The sequence below is a fragment of the Trichomycterus rosablanca genome, chromosome 6 (assembly GCF_030014385.1).
Source record: "Trichomycterus rosablanca isolate fTriRos1 chromosome 6, fTriRos1.hap1, whole genome shotgun sequence".
In the NCBI taxonomy this organism is placed as follows: domain Eukaryota; kingdom Metazoa; phylum Chordata; class Actinopteri; order Siluriformes; family Trichomycteridae; genus Trichomycterus; species Trichomycterus rosablanca.
The window spans coordinates 50654770-50671872 of NC_085993.1; positions in this window are offsets into that span (position 1 = coordinate 50654770).

A 17103-nucleotide genomic window follows, 5' to 3' on the forward strand; every position below is an offset into this window, starting at 1 on the left:
CCCTCGACCTTTACACACTGAAATTCCTCCTGATTCCTTGAATGGTTTAATGATATTCTGCACTGTAGAGGGAGAAATATGCAAATCCCTTCTAATCTTTCTTTGAGGTTCTTTGATTTTAAACATTTCAATCATTTTCTCACACATTTGTTGACAATCTGGATCCTCTGATCATCTTTGCTCATCAGAGACTCTCAGCCTTTCCTGGATGCTGCTTTTATACCAAACCATAATTACAATCACCTGTTTGGAATCACATAATTATTTAGTTTTTTCACCTCGTTACTAGCCCTAAATTTCCCCCGTCCCAACTTTTTTTGGAATGTGTTGCAGGCCTGAAATGCAGGAATGGATGTTTATTAATAAATGAAATGAGAGTTGAGCAGATAAAACATGAAATATATTGATAAAAGTGAAAGTAAGGAACTCTGTGTTTTTATTTTATTTGCATTTTCCATACTGTCCCAACTTTTTTTGATTTGTGGTTGCACAATATCACAAGTTGAGACAGCATTATAGAACTTTCTTTACCACCAAATTAATAACTTAAATTACTGTACACAGAGTATACAAGTCCATTATAAGTCTGTAGATAGATAGATAGATAGATAGATAGATAGATAGATAGATAGATAGATAGATAGATAGATAGATAGATAGATAGATAGATAGATAGATAGATAGACACACTATAAAAAATTCAAAAGTACAAATGTGAAAAAACAAGAACGACACGAGGAACAACATACAAATAACAATACAGATACAGAAACTGAACATACACAACAATAAAGACCTTCAAGGTACCTGTATTTTACATATAATTGTCAACACCACAAGTGAGGTTCAATAAATGAATGAATGAATGTGCATGAAAATGCAGTTTCAAGTATAAAGTTTCAAGTATAAAGCTGAAATTAAACATTTATAAATATTAAATAATCAATGTATGTGCATATATACAGCATATGTATATATACATATACTAAACACATATACATTTGTAGACATGCATGTAATACATTCATATACACATACAGTACATACATTACACTGTGTAGCGGGTCTTGTCTGTGTGTAGTTTGCATGTGTCTGTGTGGGTTTCCTCCGTAAGCTTCAGTTTTCTCCCACAGTCCAAAGACGTGCAAGTGAGGTGAACCGGAGACACTAAACCTTGTGACCTGATGAATCTTGTGTAATGGGTAACTACCGTTTCTGTCATGAATGTAACCAAAGTGTAAAACATGACGTTAAAATCCTAATAAATAATATGTTACACTGTATGTAAACGTTTGGGTGCAGCTGTAAATTGCCTTAAAATAAGACTAAAGTCACTGTTGTCCTATACTACACTTGTAACTCGTGGTTCATTTTCAGTTTGGCAGGTGTGGGGCTTCACTTCACGCTTCAGTAACAAAGCACGACCCACTCGTCATAAACTGGTTTCTTGCCTTTCCGTTAAAAAAGTTAAAAAACAAACAAACATATAATTGCATCATGCCCTGCGGCTGATAGGCTCACTGTTGAGATGCTTCCTCAGTCAACAGTGGAGGGTTGAATCAGTGGAGGATGCAGTCAGGGTAACAGGACACGACTAGATTAGGGGAGAAAATTGGGGGGAAAAGGTTGGAAAAATAGAAATAAAAAACTAATAAATAAATTGATACCTCACCAGCAGAGCTCATAATAAACAACAGTTTTGGTGTAAAACATTAAAATGTTATTTTGTATATGCTTCATTATTATTTTCATATTATTATTACTACTTGTAACTTTTGTTGAACTTGTTCGCGGCGAATGTACATCTTGTCGATATGAGCTGAGCTTTGGTATCGATCTCCTTCTCTTTGTTTGCACTCTTTTTGACTTTAACCTCCACTAGTTTGCTTTGCAGCAGAAAAATAATAGCCGGACCTGTCAAAGGAAACAGTCTGGGAAAGTCTCGGCGTGCTCGGATGAAGAACGCGAGCTCTGAGATTAATACAGAGAGTTCTAGTACCTTGTTTTCGGCCGAGCGTAGCACCTCAGCCCGAGGCCTCATAATTGGGAGAAGGGATTGGAGGGTTGGCGGGGGCCGGCTGCCGTGTTTTTATGGGGTGTGTGTTTTTGTGGTCGGCTCTTTAAATTAAAGGCCTTCTGTGTTGCTGACAGGACCATGTATTAGCTCGGCGGAGTGACCCATCTCTTTGAGACATTACATCAGGGCCTTTTCAGGAGGACACACGCCCCGGGCACTTTTCTTCATTTTGATTCGAGGTGGACAAACCACCCAAGTGTTATGGTTTGATACTTTACACGTTTCACGGCTCAACATAAATACTGCGACCGAATTGCCTTTGTTAAAGACGTGTCATTCCCGGCACACAATTCTAGCCCCCTCTAAAAGATGTGTTAAAGCATTTCAGACATTAAAAAGCCTGTATGGCTCCTCAGGACTATTTATTTTCTAAAATGGCTCTCCGATGGGTCAGAACACGGCTGTTGTTCCTAGTTTTTGATTAGTTGTGTGTGATTTACAGTTTATTTGCTGTACCATTTCAGGTAGACTTTTTAACAACAGCCATTAAGAGAAAAATACTCTATAATTTAGACAGACTTTAATGGAATGTTATACCTATAATGCATTATATATTTATGTCTCACACTATGCTCAGTTTCCATTTTGTGAAACCATTTTAATTACATTTTTAGGAGCCATTTATTAAAGGTTTGCCTCAAATACAAATACAAAAAGGTCAGTCATGTCTAAGCTGCTATGGTTTAACACAAGTTACAACAGCAGCTCATTCTTATTGGTAAATATACATGTCTGTTATTTGTTATTCACAAAGTTGAATCACTTCATCTGGACACCAGTTTGTTGTAGAGAAACATTTCTTCAGTCTGAGCTGGTGGTGAATACCCCGACCTTATATGCAGGCGCCTATTGCATAACAATGGTCAGTGATCAGGTCCATATGCAAATCACAATGAGCATTAATTACAATGGCCATGTGTGCCTGTCACATATGATTGGGGTATAGCTCCTATCACGGCTCCCCCGGTTCAGGAATGGTCGTTCCCTCTTCACATAGATGGCCTTTTTGACTCTTCGTTCAAACCAGCATTCCTCCATGTCAAGGATCTGCACATCTACATCATTAAATGAGTGGCCGCTGGCTTGCAGGTGAGTGTAAACCACAGAGTCCTGGCTAGAAGAGGTCGATCTTCTATGTTGGGTCATCCGTTGCGCTCTTTATGTCGAGAGACCCGGTCCTTAGGGTGAACTAATTTCTGGCGTAGCGTGTTTTGGGGTTTGACAGCAACTGAAACACGGTGTTTGGAGAATATCCGTCTCAATTGTTCTGCTACTCCCGCCACATACGGAATCACCACTGGTTTGCGCTTAGACCGCGGTTGTCCTTCTCCTTCTTTCGATCCACTGGATCTGTGTTTGGGCATTTTTCCAGCTTTTACGAATGCCCAGTTGGGATAACCACATTCACCCAGGGCCTTCTTGACATGAGATTTCTTTCTATCCGTGGCCGTAGTGTCTGTGGGGATGCTGTTCGCACGGTGGTGCAGCGTCCTGATGACACCTAGTTCATTCAAACCAGCGTTCCTCCTTGTCAAGGATCTGCACATGTTCATCATTAAATGAGTGGCCGCTGACTTGCAAGTGAGTGTAAACCGCGGAGTCCTGGCCAGAAGAGGTCGATCTTCATGTCTTTTTTTTTTTCCCTTTTTAGCACGTCCAATTGCCCGATTGCGTCATGCCACCAATGCCGATTCCTGCTCTGATTGAGGAGAACGAAGCTAACCCACGCCCCCTCCGACACATGGGCAGCATGCCGTATGCATCTTATCACCTACACTTTGACAAGTGCAGTGCAGCTTAGTGTTGTGTACGGAGAGACACACCCTGAGAGCACTCTTTTCTCATTTCTGTGCAGGCGCCATCAATCAGCCAGCAGAGGTCGTAATTGCACCAGTCATGAGAGAGAGACCCCATCCGGCTTAGTCCCGCCCATATCTGAACAACAGGCCAATCGTTGTTCATGTGGCCACTCAGATTTGCTGAGATTTGATACGATGTATTCGAGATCCCAGCTCTGGTTCCAGCGTGTATTTTTACCGCTGCGCCACCCAGGGCCTTCCTGACATGAGATTTCTCTCTATCCTTGGCTGTAGTGTCTGTGGGGATGCTGTTCGCCCGGTGGTGCAGTGTCCTGGTGACTCCTAGTTTGTGCTTCAGTGGATGATGGGAGTCAAACCTTAAGTACTGGTCCATGTGTGTTGGTTTGCGGTACACATTTACTTTCAAACGTCCCCCATGTTATACAATGGGCGGTGATCGGTCGTTATGCAAATCAACTGCATATAAGGTTGGTGTATTCACCACCAGCTCAGACTGAAGAAGTCACTTGGACGAGTGACAAAACGTTTCTCTACAACAAACTGGTGTCCAGATGAACTGATTCAACTTTGTGGATGTGTGTACCTGGATTATTGAACATGCATCAAGAGTTATTTGTTATTATTATCTGCTTATCTTAAACGGGTCTTGGTGGGTCTGGAACCAGTTCCAGAAACACTGAGAACAAGGAAGGAAAAAACAAACCCTGGACAGATCTCCAGTCCATCACAGGGTATCACACTGTAGCATCCAACAGTGATAATAACACTCCTGTACACCAGAGGGCAGTGTCCCCAGAATACTAAGAACCATTTGCATCAGAATTACTACTGTACTTTATTCATTATCATTCATTATCTTACTGTAAGAAACGACAAGGCTTTGTAATTTGGCCTAGAACCTAGAGGCCTTCTGATGCAGTTCTTAGTATTCTGGGGACACTGCCCTCTGGTGTACAGGAGTATTATTATCATCCCTGTTGGACATTTATTACCATGCAACAGTACAAAAACACAGTTCAGAATTCATAAAGAAGATACAGTCCAGGTCTGAAACACAATATCCATCATCCAATTTACAGTATCAAAAAGGGAATCCAAAAAAATGAGTACACCAGGGCACAGAACAAGGTCACACACAAGGTAGCAAGGTAGTATTCCTGTTAGGGGGCTACACACAATCGTCCTTATTTATTTATTCATTCATTCATTCATTTTCTTATCCACTTATCCAATTAAGTTTGCACGGGGCGGGGGGGGGGTATGGTGCTGGAGCCTATCCCAGCTTTTCAATGGGCGCAAGGCACACAGTAACAGGGCAGACACACACACACACCCATTCACCTATAGGGCAATTCAGTGTCTCCAATTAACCTGACTGCATGTTTTTGGACTGTGGGAGGAAACCGGAGCTCCCGGAGGAAACCCACGCAGACTCGGGAGAACATGCAAACTCCACACAGAAAGGACCCGGACCGCCCCGCCTGGGGATCGAACCCAGGACCTTCTTGCTGTGAGGCAACAGTGCTACCCACTGAGCCACGGTGCCGCCCCCTCCCTTATTTACTGGGTCTTAAATACATATTTAGGCAATTTAGAGCAGTAGTTCTGAGCATACAGAATGGGGGAATTCGTTTATATTCAAATAGTTTACTTATTTTTTATTTTATTTGGTGATATAAAGAATTTACATTACTCCTCTGGGAAAGATTTCCACAAGATTTTGGAGGGAATGTGTGGGAATTTGTGCCCATTTAAAAAGCATTTGTCAAGGTGTGATGTTTGACAAGAATCATGGGGTTAAGGTAGAAGACTGGAACTATTGGACTCCTTATATTTGGAAAGGAGATTAACAAATACTGGAGAATGTCCTTGTCAAGTCATAAATAGGGCGGCTAAGGTACTGGACTAGTAATCGAAAGGTCGCTGGTTCAAGCCCCACAACTGCCAGGTTGCCCCTGTTGGGCCCTTAAGGAAAAAAATCAACCCTTAATTACTTAGACAGTATATACTGTCACAGTACTGTAGGTCTTTTTGGATAAAAGCATCTGCTACATGCTGAAAATGTAAATGTGAATATATTAATGAATTCATTCGTATGAATTAGGTCCGGGTCCTTTCTGTGTAAAGTTGGCATGTTCTCCCCGTGTCTGTGTGAGTTTCCTTCCGATGCTCCGGTTTCCTCCTACAAGTCCAAAGACGTGCAGCCAGGTTAATCGAAGATACAAAAGTCCACCTACGTACTGTACGATTGTGTGTGGATGTGCCATGTCTGGGGTGTTTCCTGTTTTGCGCCCAGTGAAGCGGACCCACCGCGACCCTGAACAGGATACAGCGGTGGTAAAACAATGAAGACAATGAACGAATGAGGAAAATCCGAATGCTATATTCTGTACTGTGATACCCTTCGCCACCAGCAGAGGGAAGCGCAGACAAGTAAGTAGTACCCAGCTGACAGGGAACGTTCCCACAACTTTCACTAACGTTACGTGAAAGTTCTCCTAATGTTGCGAGCAAACGTTCGCACAATAACGTTAATAGAACGTTCTATAAACGTTACGCGACCTTGATAAATATTCTGTTCAATGTGTAATGTTATATGAACGTTCTTTTAACGTTTTTTTTAAACAAAATTTTAAAGGAGTATGGGTGTGATATTCTTTAGACGCATATTAGGAAAAATTATATATATACAGTACCAGTCAAAAGTTTGGACACACCTTCTCTTCGATGGTTTTTCTTGATTATTTTTATTTTCTACATTGTAGATTAATACTGAAGACATTCAAACTATGAAGGAACACATATGGAATTATGTAGTGAACAAAAAAGTGTTAAACAAACCAGAATATGTTTTATATTTGACCAACTCTACCTCTGCCAAACACAACTGATGGTCTCAAACACATTAAGAAAGCAAGAAATTCCAGAAATTAACTCTTGACAAGGCACACACGTTAAGTGAAAACCATTCCAGGTGGCACCTCATGAAGCTGACTGAGAAAATGCCAAGAGTGCAAAGCTGTCATCAGAGCAAAAGATGGCTACCTTGAAGAATCTAAAATATAAAACATATTCTGGTTTGTTTAACACTTTTTTGTTTACTACATAATTCCATACGTGTTCCTTCATAGTTTGGATGTCTTCAGTATTAATGTACAATGTAGAAAATAATTAAAAAAAATCAAGAAAAACCACAGGAATGGGAAGGTGTGTCCAAACTTTTGACTGGTACTGTATATACAGTATATAGTCAACTGATTTACATTGATTTAAAGAGGTCATAAGATGCACCACTGTAAGACTGAATTCATTGCTTCCTACTGAACAGGTTTGCTTTATATAATATTTTATTTAATAATATATTTAAGATAAACCAATATTTTTCATGATTGTATAAAAACTGCATTTAAAACTGCAGTTATCAGAACCCATCCATACAGGACAAATATTACATTACATATCATTCAGTTAAATGACTTTATAGCGCTTTATTATGTCTATTCTGCACAAACCTCTCTTCTTTACACAGCACGTCGGGCGGCACGGTGGCTCAGTATGTAGCACTGTCGCCTCACAGCAAGAAGGTCCTGGGTTCGATCCCCAGGCGGGGCGGTCCGGGTCCCTTCTGTGTGGAGTTTGCATGTTCTCCCTGTGTCTGCGTGGGTTTCCTCCACGAGCTCCGGTTTCCTCCCACAGTCCAAAAACATGCAGTCAGGTTAACTGGAGACACTAAATTGTCCATGACTGTGTTCGATGTAACCTTGTGAACTGATGGACCTTGTGTGGTGGGTAACTACCGTTCCTGTCATGAATGTAACCAAAGTGTAAAACATGACGTTAAAATCCTAATAAACAAACAAACAAACACAGCACGTCAGTCTCCAGTCTCAGTCTCTCAATTATTCGGGGCCCCTGGGCTGAAGCCCAGGTAAGCCCGTGCATTAAATCGCCCCTGGAGTCGGTGCTTATTGAAGGTCAAAAGAACCTGACAAGATCTTACCGACGGCTAAACTGTTGACGTCAACTTACAGTGAGAAATGAAAACAAGACTTTCGTCAAGCGGCACCCTGCTAAACTTAAACAGTTTATAATAATAATAAACATGAAAAACTATATTATCTCTGAAATGTTATTAAAAATAAGTGGTCATTGTAGAAAGTCGAAAACAACCCAGGTATGACTTTTAATGATTTTAGGTTTAGAGATAATATTACTTAGAAATGAACATAGAGAAGTCTGTAAATGCTTTTAACATCTCTTAGGAGACAATTCACCTTTGATGTCATATCTATACACATATCTGTACACATTAATTAAATGTGGACGTCAACCTGCATGTTACACTTAAAATACTGGAGGTCCAAAATTTTCTTTCAAATAATAGGTTATATGTGTGCTTTAAACCACCTAAGCCCACCAACAACCCAGGTAAAACCCTGCATCTGTGCCATCGTGTTTAGTTATTGTAGCATTCTGTTAACTACAGGTTTAAAATATTAAATTTAAAACAGGTTTTTTTATTCCAGGAAAATGGCCACATGTCAAGGAGGGCTGCTGAGGTAGAGAGAGTCTCAGTGTATTTGCCTTCATTCACATCAGCACAAAAGGATGGGTCGCCCATATTCAGGTTTATAATAGTGGCAACAAGTTTGACATTTAGTACACTGCTCCACAACCAGATTCACACAACGTCAATGTTTTTGTAGCCCATATCCAAAATCAATTGAAGTAAGTGCTAGTTGACTTTTTTATTAAAATATATTGTGTTGAAAATATATTTGTGTAAAAATATATTGTGGAACAACTCGCTTTTTTCAGTTCTGGTGCTGACAACATCTATTCGTTCATCCACCTTTGTGCCCACTCGCCCACCTCTGTATGCTTAAAGCCCTGACTGTTATCACATATTTGTTGGGTGTGTTCACCTGAGCTACTTTGCAAAATAGATGTACTGCAGCATAAAATAAAGAAGTTAAAGAGAGAGAACATCTGTCTGAGGCCGTGCATTAGTGCAGGTGAAGGTAAGTCATGTTTTTCAGCAATAAATATTTTGTGCACCATAAAAATTAATGCATCACAAAAGTTTATAAACTGAGCACCCAAACAACATATTATCTTAAAAAATAACATTATCTTTGAAAAGAATCATTATCAATTATAATTGATAATAATTATCTGCGAATGATGACGTTTCTCAAGTCCATACGATTGAGGAAGCAACCAATAGCTGATCTGTTGCTGCACAGTTTGTGTTAGTAATCCTCTAGTCCATCAGTGCAAAAACAGATTTTTATTCATAACTTTTTTATCAAGTGTAACCCACATTACATACTACAACTCTTATACTGACACTTTTACCCTTTATTACATAATAAAAAATAGATTTTAATTAATTTTAAAAGCATTTAAAGTATTTAGCATATTAATAACTTCAATAGCTTTTAAAATATGCATCAAATTGCTCCAGAACAAGTTGTATTTTATCAAGTGTAACCCACATTACATACAACTCTTATGACACTTTTACCCTTTATTACATAAAAAAAACGTTTTTTATTAATAACTTTAATAGCATTTAAAGTATTCAGCATATTAATAACTTCAATAGCTTTTAAAATATTCATCAAGTTGCTCCAGAACAAGTTGTATTTTATCAAGTGTAACATTACATACTACAACTACACTTTTACCTGCCTATACTTTTATACTGACTATTCTAAGTAAAAAGAAGATTAATTAGATAAAAAGATTAACACTTTTTTTCCCCCTTAGTTTTTTTTAATGTGACATATACAGTATCTTACATTTGTCTGAACAGTTATATTGCTAAACTAACGTGTATGCACAAAACAAAAATGCTTCACTTCACGATTATTTTCCTAATCAATCTGGTGATTATGTTTTTGATTAATTGATTAGTTTGATTATTTAAAATACAAAAACAGAAACAATATTTACAAAAAATACAATATTTAAATAAATATTAAAACATCCACAACACTAGTATGATTTCCCTTCTTAATTTTGTTTAATCAAGCTGGCTGTTTAATTATTTTATGGCATATTAAATACCGCCATGTTCCTCATGAAATAATGCTATTTCACGATTTTCACTGTAAAATCACACATACAAGTAATTCAACTATTAAAAAAGAGACACAGATGCCTCTTGCACATTGAAGATTTAAATTAAATTAAAAAATGCAACATAAATTCAAGGAAGCTTTATATTTTAGCTGCCCAGAATGACTTGGTTACAGTGTAAAATGTTTTACATGTACTGATAATTATGCAGAAATACTTAAAAAACCTCTTTGTTTACTTTGCAGGTGGAGAATGCAGAGACGCCCTGAATTACTACCTAACTTTATTTGTTTTTTCCCCCATTTTCCATTTATTCATTTACATTAGAATATATATATATATATTTTTTTTTTTAATGAATGGAAATGTCTGAGGGGGTTGGGGGTTCAAGACTGTAGTATATTAGAATTGTATTTGGTGATATATAACTGTAAGTTAGTTAACGGTTAGAAGGTGGCAGTAAATACTTAATGACTATATAAGATAATGACGGTAGAATTACTAAGTGAATGCACATGTAACGGGTTGGAAGCATGAATGTGTGTGTGTGTGTGTGTGTGTGTGTGTGTGTGTGTGTGTGTATGTTGAGAATAAATGTGCAGAGTTAAACAGATTATCTCTCTGCCTGCAATCTCCTTTATCCAATATATCACAGAGACAGAGGGATGAACAATTTCTTGGATTAACATTATCTGTATGTTAAAAGTTTGTTAAAGTAACATTTAAAACATTTAAAAATGTTTTTGGGTTTGTTCTTTAACTTATATTAAATGTCTTGAGAATAGTAAGAAAACTGACAAAAAACTGACAAAATAACGTTGAAGGAACGTTCTAATAAAACATTCATACAACCAAAATGGAACGTTAAGGGAACGTTAAGAGGACCTTATTTGAAATGTTCTTAGAACATTCCAAGACAACGTTCCCAGAACGTTAAATTATGGTTGCAAATGAGGTTTCGGTAACGTTCTATGAACATTTTCATAACTTTAAAAAAACGTTCTGAGAACATCAAGAAAACTGGACAAGATAACGTTGAGGGAAAATTCCAGTGCAACGTTCCCTCAACCAAAATGGAACGTTTGGGGAACGTTCTCAAAACGTAATTTTGTTAGCTGGGTAGTTCTAGTCAAACTACAGATTGGTACAATTCACTGACAGAAGGTAGGAAACGTCCTGGACAGGTCGCCAGTTCATCACACACACACACATTTACACTTAGTCCAGCAAACCAATAGGAGGAAACATTCATTCATTCATTTTCTCATATCCCAGCTTTTCAATGGGCGCAAGGCACACAGTAACACTTTGGACGGGGCGCCAGTCCATCGCAGGGCAGACACACACACACTCATACACACACCCATTCACCTGTAGGGAGATTCAGTGTCTCCAATTAACCTGACTGCATGTTTTTGGACTGTGGGAGGAAACCGGAGCATCTGGAGGAAACCCACACAGACTCGGGGAGAACATGCAAACTCCGCACAGAAAGGACCCGGACCGCCCCACCTGGGGATTGAACCCAGGACCTTCTTGCTGTGAGGCGACATTGCTACCCACTAAGCCCACTAATATAGAATATTTAAGTTACCCTATTTAGAGACGTGAGGGTTTAATCATTGTTCATTACTCATACTCATGCAGTGATTCTCAATCCAAACAGTGTTGCTTCTACCTCGATGCTGCTGCTGTTAGTGTTTCATACCAAAAAGCACCTCACACATTTCATCTAAGGTTTTAACCTGGTCTGTTTCTTTTAAATGTTCTTTAAAATGCAGCAGCAGTAACATCTCTACTTAGCTTTTGTTCTCTGTGTGTAAATACGTACCAGACCTGCATGTAAATAAGTTAAAAACAGGAGGAGCTGCAGTAACTAAAAAGTGTGAAAAGCTCTGCAACACTTTCTGCTGGTAATATTTAGATATTATGGGACTGCATAAGGACTGCAGGACTGTGTGAAGTTTATTCGCTTGGCCAAAAAATACACAAATTAAATTGTCTTCATAAGTTTTTGAGGGTTTCCTAATAATCAGTTTCTATAATTTAATTTAATTTTACGGCATGGTGTCCCAATTGCTCTTTATTTATTTATTCATTCATTGTCTATTTAACAACCTATTTATCCTATTCATGGTCGCAGTGGGTCTGAATCACTGGGAGATAGGAAACACCCTGGACAGGTCGCCATCACACACACACTGAGGTCAATTTTTAATCTCCAACTGGCCTGACTGCATGTCTTTGGACTTGTGAGAGGAAACTAGAGCTCCAGGAGGAAACCCACACAGACACAGGGAGAACATGCAAACCACACTCCACCTGGTAATCAAACCCAGGACCTTCTTGCTATGAGGAATATTTCACAGCGCCTCTTCAACATGCTCCAACATGAGTCGAAAAGCAGCAGAGGTCTTACCTCTGAAACACAATATATAATACAGATGGCTTCTCAATATACAGTGTATCACAAAAGTGAGTACACCTCTCACATTTCTGCAGATATTTAAGTATATCTTTTCATGGGACAACACTGACAAAATGACACTTTGACACATTGAAAAGTAGTCTGTGTGCAGCTTATATAACAGTGTAAATTTATTCTTCCCTCAAAATAACTCAATATACAGCCATTAATGTCTAAACCACCGGCAACAAAAGTGAGTACACCCCTTAGTGAAAGTTCCTGAAGTGTCAATATTTTGTGTGGCCACCATTATTTCCCAGAACTGCCTTAACTCTCATGGGCATGGAGTTTACCAGAGCTTCACAGGTTGCCACTGGAATGCTTTTCCACTCCTCCATGACGACATCACGGAGCTGGCGGATATTCGAGACTTTGCGCTCCTCCACCTTCCGCTTGAGGATGCCCCAAAGATGTTCTATTGGGTTTAGGACTGGAGACATGCTTGGCCATTCCATCACCTTTACCCTCAGCCTCTTCAATTAAGCAGTGGTCGTCTTAGAGGTGTGTTTGGGGTCATTATCATGCTGGAACACTGCCCTGCGACCCAGTTTCCGGAGGGAGGGGATCATGCTCTGCTTCAGTATTTCACAGTACATATTGGAGTTCATGTGTCCCTCAATGAAATGTAACTCCCCAACACCTGCTGCACTCATGCAGCCCAAGACCATGGCATTCCCACCACCATGCTTGACTGTAGGCATGACACACTTATCTTTGTACTCCTCACCTGATTGCCGCCACACATGCTTGAGACCATCTGAACCAAACAAATTAATCTTGGTCTCATCAGACCATAGGACATGGTTCCAGTAATCCATGTCCTTTGTTGACATGTCTTCAGCAAACTGTTTGCGGGCTTTCTTGTGTAGAGACTTCAGAAGAGGCTTCCTTCTGGGGTGACAGCCATGCAGACCAATTTGATGTAGTGTGCGGCGTATGGTCTGAGCACTGACAGGCTGACCCCCCACCTTTTCAATCTCTGCAGCAATGCTAACAGCACTCCTGCGCCTATCTTTCAAAGACAGCAGTTGGATGTGACGCTGAGCACGTGCACTCAGCTTCTTTGGACGACCAACTCGAGGTCTGTTCTGAGTGGACCCTGCTCTTTTAAAATGCTGGATGATCTTGGCCACTGTGCTGCAGCTCAGTTTCAGGGTGTTGGCAATCTTCTTGTAGCCTTGGCCATCTTCATGTAGCGCAACAATTCATCTTTTAAGATCCTCAGAGAGTTCTTTGCCATGAGGTGCCATGTTGGAACTTTCAGTGACCAGTATGAGAGAGTGTGAGAGCTGTACTACTAAATTGAACACACCTGCTCCCTATGCACACCTGAGACCTAGTAACACTAACAAATCACATGACATTTTGGAGGGAAAATGACAAGCAGTGCTCAATTTGGACATTTAGGGGTGTAGTCTCTTAGGGGTGTACTTACTTTTGTTGCCGGTGGTTTAGACATTAATGGCTGTATATTGAGTTGTTTTGAGGGAAGAATAAATTTACACTGTTATATAAGCTGCACACAGACTACTTTTCATTGTGTCAAAGTGTCATTTTGTCAGTGTTGTCCCATGAAAAGATATACTTAAATATCTGCAGAAATGTGAGGGGTGTACTCACTTTTGTGATACACTGTATGTTAATGTTAGGCGTCCAGGTGGCGTTGAGATTCTGAACTCCTCGGTTCGAAACTCGATGTTGCCACCGGTCGGCTGGGCACCATCTAGCTGGCATAATTGGCAGTGCCTGCAGCAGACACGTTTCTGCTAGGGAGGGATGACCGGACTATGTGGGTGGGGTCTTCAAACGCTGTCTAAGGACTGTGATTAGCAGATAGAGAGGCGCCCGTGCAGAATGCAAAAAGGGTTCTGCTAAGGGTTGCGAGCGGGTCGGAGGATGCGTGAGCGGCAATATACCCACCTCGACTGCAATCATGGATCCTCCAGCAGCGGAAGACAAATTGACTACACTATGTATGTTATATGATATGATATGTGAACAGATATGTTAATGTTTTAGAAATAGGCAGCTTTAGTGACTGGTTTACACATAATTCAGTTCTGCACCAGATTGCTATTCACTGGCAGTCTGTAGATAGCTTGGGAAACACACATTCCAGACAGACAGACTCTCTACCTTGTCCCTCTGGGTTTGTAACCCCACCAGCAGCCTTCAGCTTCTATTTATACCCCGAGCAAACTTTTCTGCCCTTTGACTTTCTCTACTGTAACTGTAGACCTGGACACTAAACTCCCCTATGGAAGATTCATACGTGTAGTATTTTACCTGCAGCTACCTCTCCATTTCTTTCTTTATTTTCCCTTCATACTATACTGTATATTTTTTGTTTATTATTATCATATTTTAAGAAGGTGTAATAATCATGGATCCAAGTTGCTCTTTCTCTTCAGATACACAATATCTGCCAAAAGTATTTGTACACCTGACCGTGACCTTGTTGGACATTCCATTTAAAAAACAAATGGTATTAAAATCGAGTGAGCTCTATGTGAACTTTTCGGCCACTCTTCACAAGACTTTTACATTCTCTGCATTTAGCAGACGCTCTTATACAGAAGAGCTTGCATAGTAAACATTACCTTACTCTAGTTTAAGTAGATCACTGGGTGAAAGGTTGATAGGAAACACCTTGGACTGGTCGCCAGTCCATCACACACACACACACACACACACACACATTTACACATAGGGCAATTTAGTATCTCCAGTTAACCTGACTGGAAACCAGACATCATGTAGGAAACCCACACAGACACGGGGAGAACGTGCAAACTCCACAGAGAAAGGACCCAAGAGCATTTGTTTGGCTGGGCACTGATGATGAAGGGATGTCAGGAAAGTCTCTTTAGATGTTCCGGTTCATTCCAGAGCTGTTGAGTGGGGCTGAGGTCAGGGTTCTGTGCAGGACCCTGGAGTTTGTTTAAGTCGAGCTTTTCTTTATGTCTTTATAGAGCTTGCTTTGTGCAAGGGCCTTCCCTAAACTGTTTCTGAAAAGTATCTGGAAGCATTTCTTTCCTTTATATCACTGATTTATTACACCTGTTAGCAACTGCTGTGGCAGAAACACATGAATTCAGTAATGAGAATGAATGTCTCAATGTTTTTGTCCATATGGTGTATTTTCTTCAGTATTAATGGATTTATTTATTTACTTCACTATATGTGTATCTTATATCTTACACACACAATGTTGTGTGTGTGCAAACATTGCGACATGATAAACTCTGTCCTTTATTGAACAAAGTCCAGCGCAAACTGGATACTGCAGTCAAACACTGATCAGTCCACAGGTCTTTAATGTTGTCCAAACATTGGTTTAGTAAAAATAAATCAGGATTTTTTTTTGCATGTCTTATGTGCAACTTGCAACAAACGTCCTGCAAAATAGGAGTAAACAGTCTATAGAATATTTAAGCTATCCCATTTTTAAATGTGAGGGTTTTATCATTGTTCAATAATAGTGCACATTAAAAATTATGTTGACTTATGTGGTTCTCAACCTGGTGGCTGCAGCCCACTACGGGGCCTCAGTGAGTCTAGAGGGGGTCCCATTGCATATTCTTGTAATGTCATATTAATCTATTTTAAACTTTCTATATTCTACGTTGGGTTTTTGAGAATAGACATATTTAATTCACCCGCCTCAAAAGTGCAAAGATCAATGCATGGTGACTACGAGTGGTTCTGATTCAGCTGTAGATATAGACCCTGCTGAAGCTGACCTAGGTGAGGAACCACCACTTTACCATAAGTAAACCCACTACATCAACCAAAAGCAGAAAATACCAAGATATTTAACTTCATCATGGATTTATCGAAATTCCCATGAGCAAGATCACAATACATTTTGTCATACTCGCTGAGTGTAGGAATATCATAACCTGTCAAGGGGGCCCTGGATTTATTTATTCTTTAACACATGAGGGAGTAAGAGAACAAAAGGGTTTGGAACCACTAGACTTATGGATTGTAAAGACTATAGCACTACTGGGATCTCAGACTGGGTACAACTCAGTCCTTCACAGATGGGTAGAAATGGCCATCATATCTATTCAAAATCAAATCCACAACACAAGGAAGTGTGTAAAACCCTAAGGGATTTCAATATATATTTCGAATTAACATATAATTGGAGGGGTTGTTTGGATCCGGATGGTGAATACAAGTGCTTCTGGTTTAGTGAAGTTCCCATAAACAAGAAGACAATATGAATAATATCCTAACCTATGTCAAGGGGGCCCTGGATTTATTTATTATTTAATAGTAGAGAACTACATTTACAACTAAATCAGAACCACTTGTATTCAGCATCCTGATCCAAGCAAACCCTCCAATTATACAGTATGTGCATTTGAACATTATTGTGTTGTGGATTTGATTCTGAATAGATATAATTGCCATTTTTACCCATCTACGAAGGATTGGTGCCCTGTCCAAGGGTGTTCCTGGGGTGCGCCAGGTATGAGACCCTTGGATCTATTAAAAATCAAATCCAGTGTGTAAAACCTCAAGTGATTCCAATTCTTTTCGAATGCACGTATAATTGGAGGGTTTGTATGGATCAGGATGGTGAATACGAGTGGTTCTGATTCAGTGAAATTCCCATAAGCAAGAAGAAGAAGACTTTTTGTCAT